At 45.1% G+C, this 14,775-nt stretch overlaps 1 pseudogene; it reads left to right on the forward strand.

Annotated features, from left to right (window-relative positions):
- Positions 1-12,931: 12,931 nt before the first annotated feature.
- LOC115328109 lies at positions 12,932-14,301 on the forward strand (annotated as a pseudogene).
- The last annotated feature ends 474 nt before the right edge of the window (positions 14,302-14,775 follow it).

Below are 14,775 nucleotides of genomic sequence, written 5' to 3' on the forward strand. Positions count from 1 at the left end.
TACGTCATGTCGTCACGTGAAGTGTGATGTCATCGAACCGAGGACATATTTTTATGACCATCTTTCGGGCACATCAACGCCGATGCCGTCAAACATGATGAAACAACAGCCTCATATAAACAGGGACAAAGAACGGGTAAAGACATGCCATCTTTTGCTGTAATGGGACAAGCTTCTTTTTGAGGGGAGAGTAATGTCGCATTCCGAAGCGGCTGAGATAGCACAGCAGCTAGCATGCCCGGCTCTCACACAACAGCACCGGGTTCAAATCTCAGCCGTGGAAGCACATTTTATTCTTTCTTTTATTCCTTTGTTAACGTTTGGTACAACTCGGATTTTCAACTCCATGGACATATAATGCTTTGGCATTAAAAAGGCACATCCAGTCAGGAATGTGCCTTTTCGTGTCGTAGGGTCGCACAGCTGCTCACCACTTTGAAAATCACTACTGAAGTACGAGGGGGCGCTAGTGATCACCAAATCAGGTTCACACCATACATAGGTGAAGGATTCTTTCGGGTGCACTGAAGATTTGTGTGGCATTTGCTTTCGTTGATTCATTGGCACATCTCGCCGTTGACCGCAGTCCTGCACCTTGTTAGCTCTAACGGGCAGGATGGACAGCTCGGCAGACTCGTCGGCTGAATCCTCCGTGTGTAGTTTAGCGTTGCCCTTATACTGCTTCAAGTAGGGATGCATGTGAACAGTGCGCAAAACACATGCCTCTTGCCCACGCTTCTGTATTCATTGCTGGTCGCGGCGAATAGCCAAGTGATGTGCGGCCATGTTTGCCCTAAAAAGTTTGTGAGACACTTTGGGTAAGGTCGTAATATTTCGTTTTAAGTCACACAAAAGTTGCGACAAATTTTGTTTTGTTAATACGGATTTCTTCTCGGGTTTTGTCATATGCAATTTTTTATCGTAAGTTTGCTTTTTGAACTCGGCCTCAGATGTCTCGATCCTCCCAATAATTGAAACTTAGTGTGGCGGATCCAGACCTTTGTTTTGGGGTGGGCGGAAAATTTTTAAGGATACTATTCTCCCATTCTTTCTTGTGCAAGGGGGTTCCACTCATGTCCAATTGCCCTCCGAGAAGGGGGGGAGGAAGGGGGGTCCCCCCCCCCCCCCCCCTGGATCCGCCACTGTTGTGAAACCTGCAGTTGACACTCACCCATTCGGAGCATGGCTTTATGATCCGCATAGAACCCTATTACCGTTTCCTTCCTGTCCGTTGTGATTAAAAATACTTGTTCAAGAGAGTAAACAAACAAAAAAAGTAAATAAAAATACACAGGGACAACAAGTGGACATAAAACACTTGCGCCAGTGTTTACCACCACTTATTGTCCATGTGTTTTTTGCGGCGCTTGTCTACGATCATGGATCAGTTGGCCCAAATTGCCATGTTAATTCTGCGAGATGCTTATAAGTTTTAGCTTCTCTATGTTCAAATTTGGTAAACTTCATAAGCGATAACATCTGCTCGCTTATCTTTGGTAGACCTTTTCAAAAGCCGAAATAAAAGAGTGCAATGCGGAGGCAAAAACAGTGAGCGATTGATTCTCGCAGACTCGGGGGAAAATATACTTTTGCATTATGGTGCCCCTGACAATGTTATTAGTGCCACTCATTAAACTATCAAGGTAGTTTGTAAATTAAATGCCTGGGTGAGCAAAAATGTAGGAATTTTGAATGTGACTTTCCGCATTTAGGGCTGGTTCACACATACAGTGCAGCGCTAACTCAGTCCTGTTAAGGCAACGAGTCACGGCTACTTCCATGGCTTGTATCGTGTGTTCTGAGGGTCCTCCTTTCCTAAAGGACTGATGTCCCGGTTTGTAATACTGATTCAGCGCTGAGGTAGTGCTGCGCTGTGAACAGGATGCCTTGTACGGAGATTGAAGTTTAGATAAGCAGATCAACGTGTAACTGTGCATCTTTTTTCTTTATAGGTTAGCAGTACAAGGTCTCCCATGGACATGAAGGCAGTACAAGGTCTCCCATGGACACGAAGGCAGTACAAGGTCCCCCATGGACACGAAGGCAGTGTACCGTATGCTCGAATTTTGTATTTTTAATAAACCAGTTATTACTCCTTCACACGGTTTTATGCAGGTATTTTCCGAACACTGCATGCGTATATAGGCATACATAAAAGTGACACTTGCACTCACTTTTCCCTTCCCTCAAAACAACGGTTAGATCCGGACCACATGTCATGCAACCTATTGCCGTCTTCCCTCTTAGAGCCGTCTATCTAGAAACCCACGCTAGGAGTATATTTTCTAATACATTTCATTTGAAAGTCTAGATACACTGCTTTGAGTCTCTGTTGAATATCAAATGTTATTTTCTACTGCGTTGCTATTCAGGTTTTGATGGGCCATCTCATTAGGTATATTCCGACTCGTCGGAATATACCTAATGAGATGCCACGTCAAAACCTCAAGTACAACGTGGTAGAAAAAAAACATTTGATTTTCAACAGAGACTCAAAGCAGTGTATCTAGACTTTCAAATGAAATCTGTTAGAAATTCTTATGAGGTGGCACGGCTGAACCTCAATTGAAACGCGGTGGCCAATAGTTTTCGTAAACTCCTTAAAGACTCGTTACAAAAAATCAATTGTTTTTCAACACAGACTCGAAACGGTGTCAATAGACTTTCAAATTAAATTCATATGAAATACATTAGAAACTTTATGCGGTAGCTTTGTCGAAACATCAATTTTTTTTTTTTCTTTATTGGTTTTGCGGATTTCAAACCGCAGAGGTGGCCAATAGTTTTCGTAAACTCCTTACGGATTCGTTACAAAACTCATTTGCATTTCTATTGAGACTCGAACAGACACAATGAGTAGACTCCATAAACTTTCAAAAGAAATTCATTAAAAATGTTTGTAAGGGCAAGGATCTCTTTCATGGCATCTTGTGGAAGGTTCCAGAGCGCGGTGATGGTTACACGGTCTGGTCCAGGTGCCGACTTTGCTCGTGCCGCGCCAAGAGCGTCCAGGGGTTCTGCGAGCGTGAAAAGGGCGTCCGCCGGCTGTTCGTGCACGATGGTTTCCCGGGCGTAGACTTCGGCGGCGGGTGGCTCGGGCTGTTGGGGGAAGAAACAATCTCCTGCCTCTTCCGCAAGCTGCTCTTCCGTGATGTCAAGGCGGAGCGCCAGATTGCTTCCGGTGTTGCACATTTTTGTTTTCCCGGCAAGCCCTTTGTAGGCTTGCCACAGCTTGCGGTAGCCTGTCCGTTCGTTAAAGGAGTCGCACAGGCTACGCCAGATAGTGCGGCGGAGCTCGATTGTGTATTTTTTGGCCTTTGCTGTCGTGCGATTTAGGCGGATCTTATTCCGGAGGGATCTCCTTGCTCTGTAGCGCTGGAGAGCCTCCAGTCTCCTGTCCCACAGCTTGATCAGGTGCCAGTCGGGAGGTGGTGTGTCTTCCTTGACGCTGTATTCCGCACGGGACTCCCGAAGGGCTCGCTGAATCCGGTCTGCGAATGGGACGTTGGCAAGACGGCTCATTGCGGTGCGGAAGTTGTCCCACTTTGTGAAAGTGACTCGACGCCTGGGCGAGGAGCTGATGGGGAGCTTTATGCGTATGGGGAGGTGGTCACTGCCCCATGGATCAATCTGGACTTGGCATTGCACCTGTAGACGTGGAGAGGCCCAAGTAAGGTCGGGAGACGTGTCTTTTTGGCTGGCGACTTGGGCCAGCAGTGTTGGAGTGTCAGGGTCGTTGCATAGATGAAGCCCAGCTGCGAGGCATGCTCTCTTGATGTGCTTTCCCCTGGAGTTTTCGTTCGGGTATCCCCACGCGGTATGTCGGGCGTTGAAGTCTCCAGCTAGGGTGGTATGCTTGTTCTGTTCTACCAAGCCCTTCATCCAATTGACCTCGTTCGAGTCCCCGCACGGTCTTATGTATGTGTTATGTATGTTGATGGGTGTGTCTCCAAACTTGACCCGCGTGGAGACGACTTCGCGGTCATCAGAACATGACGCCTCGGAATTCAATTTTGCCTGCTTGTGCTTTTTCTTTATAAGTGTAACTACAATACCGAAATTTGATGTCTATCTTTGTATGCTGGGGTTAGTGTAAGTGTTTTATCCCCTAATTTTAAGATTCCTGACGTTAGCCTCCTGAAGAAGAATAACGTCAGGTGCCTTGTTGTTAAGTATTGACAGACGCGTTTTGAATTCATGAATTTTCTCTTGTAAGCCACCGCAGTTCCATTGCAGGATCCATGGTTGCGGGTTCACTCGAAGCTTGTTGCGCTTGTGGATGCGTTTTGCCCCTCGGGTGTTGGTATGTGTATGAGAATTACTATCCGTCACTGCGAGTGCCTATGAGCTTGTGGATAGCCGCCGTGAGCTCGGACAGCTGTTTTTCAACTCGCGCAAATCCCGCGTATTGAAGCTGTAGGATTTGCGTCGGCATGTCCATCTGTTGGGGTGGATGCGTCAATAATGAAGTGGGTTGGAATGCTCCCATTGTCACTGCTGCATACGACACGCCGGCATCTTGGCTCACCGGCACAGCTGCAGGTGGTAGAGGCTTTGGCTTTTTGCTTCTTTCCTCCGTTCTTGTAGTTTTCTTCGGGGTGCGCCGCGGTGGGATTGCGCGCTTTGGACATTCATTGCTCGTGGCCACGTGGGCCCCATCACAGTTTGCGCACTTTGGATCTTTCGTGCACTCCTCCATACCATCGTGCTGGGAGCCGCACGTTCCACAGCGCTGACCTTTCCGTGGGCACACGTCCATTTTGTGGCCAATTGCATGGCATTGAAAGCAGACTAGCGGTCTCGGGCGGTACTCACGAACGGCGAGAACCTCGTGCATGTACGCCACCCGTTTAGGACAAGTTTTGCCCTGAAATGTCACGAGTATCACGTTGCTCTGCTTCCCCAAGGGGCGCGCTGCTACCACCTTCTGGGTTCTGCCCACGATATCCTCCAGAAGTTGTGCAGGAGACACCTCATTACCCTGACCATGTAGGTACACAACACCGCGGCACTCGTTTCCGGCGAGGGCCTTGTATGGTTGGAATGTGCTGTCTTCGTCCCCCTTGCGGATTTCGTCCCCAATTTATACCCGCGGTGACGTGACGGTGTTGCGTCACCGCCGGGATCCTGGTGTGATTGGTGGTGGCTGCTGGCTTCGATGAAGATGAGGTCCAACAGCCACGCTCATTGTCCCGGAGGTTTATGTCGCCGCAGCAGCAGCTTCTCTTGATGTGGGAGAAAGAGGAAGACGAAGACACGTTGATGTTTACTTCAGCTGATGTTCGGAAGCCTTGGTTTCGGGTCTTCGAGAGGGCCTCTGCCAAGCGATGGTGTTGCGGACCGTCCCCGTAAGTGTGCCCTAGATGGAGCACGGCCTCGCCGGGGCATGGAACGTAACAATGTACAAGTTACTCAAAAAGTCAATTCAGATACTGAGGATCGCCCTCGAAAATAATTTTAGTAGAGTAATAATTACTCAAATCAACAATAGGAGTAAACTTTTAACCACCGTAAGAAGACAATGACTTACTTTTGACAGTACTTTTTACGTTTTATGGTAACAAAGGGCGTGTGTTTTGATCCGTTGGCAAAATCCCGCTTGACAAATATTTAAAAAAAAATACGTTATTTCTCGTGTTTTCATCAAAATGCTTTTATAACTGATTCTGCTCCCTCGTGCGCTATTGCTTTTCTGCTTTTTTTGTGATTTGATTAGTTGTTTACTCCTTATAAATGCATTTCTATGTAGGGGTTTAGCGCTGCCTGAGCTTGATTTTGCATTCCGAGTTTGTCGTTTCCTTTATGTAAAACATCAATGGCATTACCTAAGATTCCCGAAGGATTATCGAATTTTGTCAGACCTGCATGTCCCGAGTTTTGGGAGGAGAGGCAACGCAAAAATGTCACCCTTGCGTTGCCCCTTAGCACGCGACTTTTTCAAGTGGAGCACAGACCACAGAAGCACAACGTGTGGTTCAGAGCCGGTGCTGCATTTGCTTGGCTCCTTTGAGTGAGGACGCACTGTGTAATAGCAACACCTTCGGTAATGCGCGAGCGTTTCCAGGTTACGGAGGAACGGGGAGAAACCCGTTCTTCAAATACGTGACGTCCTTGTCTCCTTGAGCTAAGGAACACAAAGAAAAGCCATTCTCTGCCGCAAACCCCGCAGTTCCTCGGCCTCACTTGAGAACACACTTGACACACACATTCGCGTATCGTTAACGGTTCGGACTGTTCATGAGGCAGACGAAGAAGCGTACAGAGCCAGGAAAACATTGCTTTAACTGTGGATTGTCTTGGCTTGAAGATTTCCCCTCTCATCGGTTTTTGTGTTCGGATGTTCGTTTATAAGCAAATCTACCACGAAATTTTGAAAGCTATTTGTAATTTGAGTAGAAGTTACTCGAAAAAAGTATTTAAATCACACTACTTATTACCGAAATAAAGATGTAATTTATAGCTATTAAAGTACTCACAAGAGTACTTAGCCTACAGTAACTGGAGTGGAGTAGTCGATTACGTACACGTCTGTAAATTCGTGAATGGGCGGTTTTATTTGGATTCACGCAACGAGTGGCAGTTGTATTTTTTATTTGCTTCAAATCTTACATTTGTGGAGCACGTTCCAAGAAGAACAATCCTTTTCTTATTTTATTGTCCTGACATGTTTAGTTTCTGAGAAAAAAAAAATCTCAAAGAAGCGGGAAAGCACAATGAGGTTTTGACGATTGTCGAGTGTTGCGTTTTTAGTCTGGACAGCATAATGTATGCTGGTAAAAGAAAAGTGTAAAAAAAAAAAAACGCGAAGCGAGAAAAATAAAAACAAAAGAATAATTGTTTGTATTGAAAACATTCTCTGTTTTAATATTTATTTCTCAGTACTCGCACGTGATTAAGACACAAACTTTCCATAATGTGGAAGGCAATGGAAGGCTCTGCACGCGGTATTATTTCAAAAACAAAAATAAACACAATGGACTAAAAAAAATTCCGCAGTTTAGGTCACAGTTGTTCGCGGAGGCATGTTTTGGGGATTTTAACAAAAAATAGATCGAAGAAGAATAAATAGTAGGTAAAATGTAGTTTTGCCGAATTGCATATATATAACAATAAAAAAATATAGAAGCTCTCTTTTAAATACTTTGAGATTGAGAGTGGTTCAAAAACGCCACACACGACGATCGTCAAAACCCACCAACGGCCTTGCTATTTTTTAGCATATTTAGAGGCTTAAAACTCAACACCAGAGCAAATGTTTCTAACGGAATGTAGTCTGCGTAAAAAAGGGCGCGAAGAGAACACGACGCAAAAAAGAAATATTAAAAATATTTTTTTTTGTTTTTTTTATACAGTGAGCTGAAATGGAACGAAAAGTGAAAACCTTCTCTGTTTTATAAATTATATCTCAGTACTTTTACATGATAAAACCACAAATGTTGTTTAATTTGGAAGGTAATGAAAGGTTCTACACGTAGTAATATTTTAAAAGCAGTAATAAACATAGCCGACTCAAAAAAAAAAAAAAAATCCGCAATTTAGGTTGCAGTTCTTCGAGGAGGCATGTTTGGGATTTTTACGAAGATTGGAGCAACACATAATAAATAGTAGATAGAATGTAATTTTATCTATTTGCATATATATCAGACTAAAAAACAAATAGACGCTCTCGTTTGAATACTTTGAGATAGAGAGTATTTCAGAAACGCCACACACGACAGTCGTCAAAAGCTCGTAGTTCTTTCCCGCTTCTTTGAGATTTGTTTTCTCAAAAACTAAAGATGCCAGGACATTAAAATAAAAAGGATTGTTATTCTTGGAAGATGCTCCACAATATAAAAAAAAATTGAAGCAAAATAAAAAATACGACAGCCACTGTTTGCCTGAATCCAAATGAATCCGCCCGTATATATATATATTCATATATATATACACACATATATATATATATATATATATATATATATATATATATATATATATATATAAATAATGCAAACCTTAGAATGGGATAAAATTCACAAAAGCTGTACGATTGAATTGGTAATTGGCAGGAGTTTCTCTTGGAATTCTAAAGACCAACAGGTGGCAGCATATTGCTTCAACGCAGAAGAAGGAAGCAGCGTCAGTGCAAAGATGGCCACCCCATTGTCGACTTTCACTGCGTTAGAACAGCACTTTCTGATGCGTTCTTTTGTAATACGGTAGAAATTTAACTGGAAGTCATCGCACTACAACTGAAAGTCATCGCAGGATGAAAGCGCGGTACGGTGATCCGTCCGTTTGTTTGCAACACGCGTAAGAGCGGACGAGAAAGCTTAAAAGCGGCGTAACATCGGGGGAGGACGTTCCGCGGACGTGCCAGGCACTTTGCGTTGTGACGAACGAAAACATTGGCGCAGCGGAAGCGGTTGCGAAGGAAAACAGACGTATTGCTTTGGAGTAAATAGCCGCTATTCTGAATATTAGGGCTGGTTCACCACACACATGTCCATGATGGCTCAAAGAAGCTATGGGTGTCAGGCATTTCGGAAGCAATTAAGGAGTGAAAACCGCGGGGCACGACTGGCTGCAATCACAACCAAAGTAGTTTTTTCTTATATGGTATCCTTGCACATCAGAAGCAGCGGAACACGTACATCGCACGTCACAGGGGAATACGTCGAAGCATAATATATCTGTAATTTGCGTACATTTTTTCGTTTGCAAGAACACTGAACCACGTAGAGCGCAAAACTACATAAAAAGCTGGCAATAAACAGAAAGTAAAGCAACGCGCAAAAACACTGACACCCACACGCACAAAAATTCGCGCACACGGAGAGAAAAAAAACAAAAAAAAAAGGCGTAAAGATTCCGTTATATTTGATATATCTATGCCAGGATTGCTGTTTTTTTTTTTTCTCTTTCTCTATGTCAATCTGTATGTCTCCCCCTTTCTCCCTCTTTCATCGTCAGTTCCTTGTAAAAGCGGGGCTGGCATTTCAAAATGGAAATTGAATGCAGCCCTTCCCGCCTATAAATATAAAAAGATAAACCCATCCAAACTAAAACGAAGATAAAAAATGACATTTCAAATTTCCAAGATTTCATTTTTCTCTTCCCTTCTAAACTATTCTATGGCTCTACACGTGAATACACGTGACTATACAGTATAAACTTTTGGAATATACAATAGTGATGGCGGTGGTGGTGTTGCTTTCGTTTTGTTTTTTTGGGGTTTGGGGGGGGGGGGCATATTTGTGATGCGGGGAAGACAAAAAGTCTAGACAGACAACAGACAAAGAACTTTATTGAGGTCCTGAGAAGCGCTGCCCTTAGGGCAGCACCGCGGGCCGCTCCCACGTGGGGACGGGGAGGCCTAGCCTCACCGCCGCATCGTGGGCTCTCTGGACAGCCCGGAGTTGTGGGAGAAGCTCGGTCTAGGAGAGAAAACTTTACAGGGATGGACTTTCGTGATCAGAGCTGAGCTAAAATGTTGGTAGTCGATCGCAATTACAATTACACATTCATAAGAACTAAATAGATTTCTGATTACTTGACAAGAAAAATAATTGGCCGTTATTTGGTAAACCCAACCGTTACTTTTCCAATTACTTCGGGTCAGTGTTGAAGCCGTTACCGAAAAAAGTAATTAAATACGTTACTCGTTACTTGCTAATAAAAGGAACTCGTTACAGACTTACGTTAACTCAAAATAAAAATAAAAAAATAACGCGTTACCGTTACTGTTGCCGATAAAAGTTAACTCACGTTACTTTTGCGTTATTTTTAAGTTATATATTAACACGTTTTACTCTTTTGACGTTGTAGGTATGCATAAGGGGAATATTTCAAGTAACATTATTTTCATGCAGAAACTCAACACAATGACATTATCTTTTTTATGGGTTCACCTAAATGCTAAAAAAAGCCAAAACCAGCACACATTCTTAGAAAAGCACAAGGCTTGATACCTAGAAGCAGGAAAAAAAAAATTAAGTTTAATTTTTTAGGGGCAAAGCTCCATAGGGTCTAGCCTTGTCCGTCCGGCGTCCGTGCTCACATCGATTGCCATCCCGTCTGTCTTCTTAGAAAAAGAAAAAAAATGTTTGCGCAGTTGACAGGACCTGTGCGGGGAAACCCCACTGGTTTTCTAGTCCATCGCCTTAACCACTCAGCCACGACTACGGGACGAGTTGGGGGCTCTGAGATGTGGTATTAACTCAAGAGCTGGGGATGTCATGGATGAAACGTTGCATGTAGCCGCTCAACGTCTATACAGGAGAGGGCGCTGCAATCAAATGCGTATATAATCGCGTTAAACTTTGCATGCATTGGCTCAACGTTTATAGACGAGAGGGCGCTGCGGTCTAATGCTCAACGGCGTATATAATCACGATCCATACCACACATTCTCTTTCTGACATGGATCGTTTTCTTAAGCGGTGGTGATACGTTCCCACGGCTTCTAGCGGATCCAAGCTGGTCCGCTAGAAGAACCACTGGCTCTGCATTTCACTGACCATAAACCAGTAATAATGAAGTCGAAACGCAACCCGGAACTCAGCACTACCTCTGAGCAAAAAAAAAAAAAAAGAAAATCAGCACCATCAGCCCTATCTATGAACAATAAAATCAGTACATCAGCACCACCAGAGCTTCGCCCCAATCAACATCATTCACCACGTGGAGATTCGGTCATTTTTTAATGTTTTGGAACAAACGTAACGAGTGACGTAACTCCGTTACCCACTACTCGAAACAAGTAACGTAAGTACGTTACCCGTTACAGCTTTCGAAAAATTAACGAGTACGTTTCACGTTACCGGTAACACCGTCACTTGTTAAGCGTTACCGCCAACGCTGCCTGAGATATTCAAAACAACATATTTTACGGCCGGTTTGAAAACGGGTTTTTCGTAGTGTCCAATATTACACTCTAAACGATATCAATCTGGTCGTAAAAGAACTCCAAAAAGGGTTTTTCGGCTCCTACATGGTCTGCAACCTAAAACGTTCTTTTGAGCACCGCCTAAAAGGATTCTTTGTGAAAACCTTATGAGGGGATCTTGGAAGTTCCTTTTTTGATGCGAAATAGTTCTTTATCGCACAATGCCCTTTCTAGAGCGCTAGAGGGCGATAGTGCTTAAGGCGGAACCGTTCTTGACGAGATGAAAGAGTTCTTGGGGCGTCGAACAAATTTTCAAGAACGATTTTTTAAAGGTTTTTTTAAAGGAACGAGTTCTTTCTTTCGACCTGTCCCTTGAGCGCTAATTTTCGTGCTTTTCAGTTCCATCACGTTTAGCCTGCCATTTTATGCTGCCTCGCGTTATTTCGGTCTGATTCGTTTTGTGTATACATTTTATCCGCAGCCTGTGGCTCGCGACAACACTGAAGCCATGGTCTCGCTACCAACGCATCGTATGAAGGACAGTCCGAAGACACTGTGTCTGAGGCGTGTTCCTTACTTGCACGACGGTTCTCCCACACAGGTTACACAAACACTCTTTGCATAGATGTTCGAAAGATGCATATACGTATAAGGTAAATATGCGGCGAACATATGCCTGAGGGGATAGTGCGCAGATATATCTGTCTTTCTGTCTGCAGCGAATGCCATGTCTTTTTGTACGATGTATGACCAGGAGAGAGAACAGCACCGCAAAGGACTACGACTATACTCCCCTTCAGTGTCAGTGTGGCAGACGCTACAAAAGCATAGCCTTCTCTATACTCACAAAGCCCGGCAGTTCAACGACGGAGCCGTAGAGTGCCCGGTCGCAGAAATGGAGCGCGAGGATCTGATAGCACAGAGCATCAAAGAGCCATTTCTCGGGGAACCTGGACGTTAGCACACAACGTTTGCAGCGGCGAGGACCCGAAACAGCTTTGTTGGCTCGGGAGAAGTGTGTTTAAACGTCTCGCCGCAGCGGGGCGCCAGTCACGTGGCTGTCCTATCATCTGTTGTCTGCCGCTCCATCTTTCCCGATTCGGCGGCCGCCTCTCGTGAAAATCTGCCAGGCTTTGTCAGGATATAGGAGGCTACGGTTCTGGGCCACATTTTCCCACTCGTAACGTCGGCCTCGCTCACGCTTAACGTGAAACAGAGCTTAGACGCTTTAAAGGGATACTTCAAGGAAATTTGAAATATACCCGTCGCGTTAACACGCAGGCTTAATATGAGTTACAAGATTCGTAAATGACAAGAGCACGTTTGTGTGTTGAACCTGATGGCTGTAGTTTTTGTTATAAACGGCCCACTCTGGCAAGCCCTCGGAGAGCAGCCAGCGGAGAGCACGTCACATCCACCGCAATCGTGATGTAGTTTGTCTCGCGACGTTACATCCGGACGCAGCGGACGCCCTTCGAGCTATCCCAGTCAATCCCGCTCTTTGGACGTAACCAGTGATACGCTTTCCGCGCGTCGATGTGCCCCCTTTCTCAGACTACGTGGAATTCACACAGCCTTGCAAAGTCTCCGATGGCTCGTAGCAACCGCTGGAAGCAGCCGAAGCGCACCAGCAATCGGGTCACCGCAAGTAACCCCAAAGCTGTCTTTGTGCAAATTTTGAGTGAGGGGTTAATCTTCTAAAATCTTGTAGAGGGACAAAAGCGACTTCTGGGACACACAAAAGAGAGTTTCGGAGAGGTGGTAGTTCCTCCTTCAGCGCTTTTCTCGTCTTGGCCAGAGGCGAGACAATTATAGCATCCTCGATCATCCGCACCGGTGCGCACCGGTGCACTGAGTAGTGCCCCGTCGTCTTCGACCAAGTGCACCGGTGCGCACCGGACGTCCTCGATCAACGGAGCGCACCCTCCCGGTGCGGCTTTTTGTTGCCCCAACGTGCACCAAGAAAATCGACGGTGCGCCGGGGTGCAGTCCCATCAGGCATTGCGGCCTGGAGCGGGAATTGAGAAGATGGCGGGAGTAGCAGACATGCAGTTTGTCGAGATGGCGACCTTACGAAAACGAGCACTCCTCGCAGCGGCACTCGATGAGTTCCTGAGCTCTTCGGACAGCGAGGACGACGAGTTTTTTACCATCGCCGCGATTACCGGTGATTGCTGCGGTGGCAAAGAGCGCCCGAAAGTCATGAACTTCGTGGAGAGCGTTGCGAGGCGCTTCGATAACACCGAGGTACGGCTATTATCTGGTGGTACTCTTTCTTAAACCAGTGATAATGGGCAAGATATTTTTTTTTTCAGTTCAGAAAGCATTTTTGGGTAGCCCGAGACGTGAGCTACAAAGTGATAGCTGACTATGAGAAGTCGGAGTTCTATCCTCGTGGCCATGGTCCCTACCCCCGGAAGACTGCTGAAGAACATGTACTTTCCTTCCTTTGGTGAGTAAGTTGGGTCGGAAGATTGCTCTTAATCTGAGCTTTGAATATGAAAGGAAAAGTACTTTTTTTTCAGGTTTGCTGGAAACAAACTAAGTGAGCGAGCCGTCGCAGTGATATTTGGCATGGCAGAAAGCACTCTTCATGACATCGTAGAGCGGGTGGCAAGCTTCTTGGAAAGCATCAGTACCGACGTCATTAATTCTCCCATATCTGCACAAGCTAAGGTTGCAGCTAGTGCGAAATTCAAAAAGGTAAAGTTAGTTTTGCACCTGCTTGAAAAAGTACTGATCACAAATTAACTTCAGATTTCAGGCTTCCCTCGGGTTTTGGGCTGTGTGGATGGCACCTATGTGGACACCAGATGCCCTGCACATAAAATTCCATCCACGTATACGAACAGACACGATAAGAAGTCCTACAGCATGCAAGCAATTTGCGATTCTGATCGAAAGTTCCTAGATGTCCTTCTCGGGCACACGGGGAAGACAAACGACGCACAGGTATTCAGGCGGTCCTTTGTCTTGGATGACTTGCCACAAATCTGTGAGAGTGACAAGTATCATATACTAGGAGATGCAGCGTACCGCATAAGAGAGTACCTCCTAACTCCATTTAGGAACTACGGCAAACTCGTGCCGGACGAGGTGAACTACAACTTAAAGCTGAGCCAGACACGTGTCCGAATAGAAAATGCCTTCGGGCTACTGAAGGGACGCTTCAGGCAGCTTTTATACCTTGAGTTCTGGAGTGTCAACAAGGCCACACAGTTTATTCTTGCGTGTTGCGTCTTGCACAATTTGTGTATCGACGCAGGAGACACAGATATAGATGGGGAAGAAGTAAAAAATGCAAGCAAGGGTCGCAAGAAAGGCCCGGGCGACGCTTGGGCTAAAGGAAACCCCAAAAGGGAGGAGCTACTAAAACAACTGGGTGAAGAAAGAGAAAAAAAATTGCATGCTACCTTCGCACGGTCCAGTAACTTGTCAACGTTCCTATGCACGACTATGTTGTGGGAAAGTGTGCGGCACCTGCCAAATTTTTTTGTGCACTCTGTTGTAAGGAAATAACATAATAAAGTAATTATGCATTTGACCTGAAACTGTGTTCTGCAAAGCAATAGCATACATAGTTTCTACAGCCTCAGAAACCAACTAGAAAAATAGCTCCATTAAATTTAATATTTATAAATACATAAAAACGTAATGGAAGTGTGTCCATATAAAAACACGTCTTGGCTGATAATCCTTACAACTACACGTCTACCATTAGGCTTCAAGATCCTTTTCAGGCGCCAGAAGACTGCGCAAAACCTCTAACTTCTCTTTGTGGCGACGTTCCCGCTGCTCTTCTCTGTGCATCTGTATCTTCCAAATCATTTCACACAGAGAGTTCACCTTCTGCTTCTTCATGGGCGGTGTATCTTTGGCATATTCTGGCTTAGAGCTATCCAAAC

The sequence above is a fragment of the Ixodes scapularis genome, unplaced genomic scaffold (assembly GCF_016920785.2).
Source record: "Ixodes scapularis isolate PalLabHiFi unplaced genomic scaffold, ASM1692078v2 PGA_scaffold11__112_contigs__length_91849675, whole genome shotgun sequence".
In the NCBI taxonomy this organism is placed as follows: domain Eukaryota; kingdom Metazoa; phylum Arthropoda; class Arachnida; order Ixodida; family Ixodidae; genus Ixodes; species Ixodes scapularis.